Here is a 3,003-nt window from a genome sequence, read left to right on the forward strand (position 1 = left end):
TCTACACTACTCTTCTAATAGGAGCTCAGTAAAGACAATGTCAGAATGTTTCACAACCTCCAGGGGGAAGGCTTCCAAGTGAGAAAGACATACTTAGAAAAAACTTAATCACAGTATTTTAAATAACTTTGCATTGACCATATTTGCATAATATTAGTTCCATTTTAGTTTTCAAAGTTAAGATATACTAAGTTTAATAATATTAGTAGTAAAAATAAACAAATAAAAATGTTAGATAGAATATAAGACTTAATTTGTGGTAGGATTTGTCATAAGCTCATGTACCTTAAAGAAAGAACACTAGTTGTTAAAGTATGATCCAGGTCATCATATTATTTAAAATGACAATATGGGCTGCGCGAGGAAGGACCTCGAGCGCGGGCTGGCGGGTGCGCGCTCCCGGAGCGAAGCGCGCGTCATGGAACAGCGGTTAACTGAGTTCCGGGAAGCTCGCAAATGGGCCTGGCTGGCTGCCCAACCCAGCACTTCCGGCCAGGAGGCACGAACCTCAGGAGAGAAGGAGGAAGTAGGTGCGACTCCAAAGGCAGTCCCAAGCTGGCTAAGACAGTTCCTGGTCCTGGTATGGAAACCGAGGCCCGCCAGCGCCCGAGCCCCGCCCAGCCATGCTCAGGAAGCAGCTCAACCTGGGAGCAGCACAGCCCAACCCCCACAGGGCACAGCCATTCCTCCACAATGGCACCGGAACCAGCCTTTCCTGACCAATGTCACCTTCTTGAAGATTCTTCTCTGGTTGGTCCTCCTGGGACTGTTTGTGGAGCTGGAATTTGGCCTGGCTTATTTTGTCCTGTCCTTGTTCTACTGGATGTATGTAGGGACCCGAGCCTCTGAGGACAGGAAGAAGGGAGAGAAGAGTGCCTACTCTGTGTTCAACCCAGGCTGCGAAGCCATCCAGGGAACCCTGACAGCAGAGCAGTTGGAACGCGAGTTGCAGTTTAGACCCCTGGCGGGCAGATAGGACCCAGCTCCACTGTCCTGCAGCCCGCCCAGGACCAACCCTCCCATCCTTGGAGTGCGGACTTGAGTTCAGATACACAGGACTAAGGACAGCTTGCGGGTTGGCTCTGGCTGCGTGTTTCCCCTGATCTGCTGTTGCAGTTTTATCTTTGAACTTCTCTTTGGTGAAATTCTCTAAAAGACATGCCCATTAGGGCTGGTGCAGTTTATAAAGGTTGCTCAAAAAAGGAGAACTGTTTGTCTTGTCATTTGAGAGATGACTTGGAGCACTAGGAAGGCATTGGGAGATTGTCTTTTTGAAGTATTGAGCTATTTGAAATAATGATTAGGTAGAGCAGGACTGTATGTTAAATGTTCTCTTTAAGTCAATATTTATAGCTTTTTTTTTCCCGAATTTTGGGGTTGTTTTTGTTTCTGTTTTACCTTCTGCTTTAATTCTTGCTTTTTTTGATCATTAATGATATTGAAATGTAAAATGTCTTTAACATTTTCTTTTCAGAAACAGGTCCCATTCATTGTCCCTCACCATCTTCAATTCTTCTACTGTCCTGTCCTCATTAGTAAAAGAAGAAGAGACAAAGTTCTAAATGACAGGAATGGAGAAGGATTTCACAAAGTCAGTATCAAAGAATTGATAAGTGGTTATTAATTCAGCAAGAAAAACTCTTGAGTGTGAACAAAGGGCAGGGCTTATGATGGATTCCAGATTTAGTAGTGGCTGTTGGGTTGTATCATATTTTCTGAGGACTTTAAGTCCTTCGCTTGTAGGCACCGATGAGAAATTGCATGGGTAGTGTCAAAGGCCTGAGTTTAGTGTTCCTTCCTCTTCTAGTTCAAGTTTGGGTTCGTTGAAATTGGGCAGCACAAGCCATTAAATACTTTCATACTGATGAGTCAAAGGACTCTAGTTTTAAGCAATAGTTGTGTCCAAACTTTAGACATTACTGAGTCATTTAAATTTTGGTAAGTTTTCATTTCAGAGTTCGCTGTTAATTTTTATGTTATGAAACTCATCACTTTAACATTCATGAAACATTATTAATAGAGGCCTGTTAATTATTTTTGTTCTTTCTTGCCTGATTTACTTATTAAAGCAAATTCTTAGTTTAGATTTATCTTTCATTTATTCAATGCCAACTTCTCACTATTCACTTGGGATTCGATGATGAAAAAGCAGGCACGTTGCCAATTGTCTACCTATTCCAGCCGGGAGGGGTCAGGGGACAAAATAAAGTAATTGGTAACACTGAAAAAAAAATAAATAAATAAAATGACAATATTATGCATCATATATTTTCTACAAGTTTTTTATACATACAAACTGTGCATGTAGGACTTGATCAAAGAATAACAATTATAACAAATATAAATACTGACTGAGAACCCACTAGGAATAAATTTCTCCCAAGATTTAAAAAAATCACTAATTCTAACAACCACTCTATGAGGTATGTTTTATTCCATTTTAAATTAATTGATTCATTAAGTATTTTTTAAATTTTTCATACTAGGGTTTGAATTCAGGGGCACTTAAACACTGAGCCATATCCCCAGCATTTTTTATGTGTTTTATTTAGAGTCTGGGTCTCACTGAGTTGCTTAGAGCCACATCCCCAGGCCTTTTTTTTTAATTTAGAGACAGGGTCTCACTGAGTTGCGTAGCACCTCACTTTTGGTAAGGCTGGCTTTGAACTCTGGATCCTCCTGCCTCAGGCTTCTGAGGTGCTGGAATTATAGGCATGCACCTGACCATAGTAAATAAATTCTTAATCACAGGTTTAAACAGTGTTGTCATAAGAATTGAATAATATCAGTTCCATGTTTGCACTAAGGAATTCACAACACTCTTATGTCTCCTTCTTCCTTGTATAACTTTTCTATGGAAAATTTTCACCTAGTTTTTTTCTTTCCCCTCTATATTCTCCTGCCCTCATATCCACAACATTTGTGAAACCAAGTAGGTCGTTAATTTTGGTAAAAATATTTTATAACAGATTGTTGCCCAGATTTGGCAAATGCCAATTTCAT

At 40.2% G+C, this 3,003-nt stretch overlaps 1 pseudogene; it reads left to right on the forward strand.

Moving 5' to 3' along the window:
- Positions 1-418: 418 nt before the first annotated feature.
- Positions 419-1,030, forward strand: LOC144251186 (SAYSvFN domain-containing protein 1 pseudogene; annotated as a pseudogene).
- The last annotated feature ends 1,973 nt before the right edge of the window (positions 1,031-3,003 follow it).

The sequence above is a fragment of the Urocitellus parryii genome, chromosome Y (assembly GCF_045843805.1).
Source record: "Urocitellus parryii isolate mUroPar1 chromosome Y, mUroPar1.hap1, whole genome shotgun sequence".
NCBI lineage: Eukaryota > Metazoa > Chordata > Mammalia > Rodentia > Sciuridae > Urocitellus > Urocitellus parryii.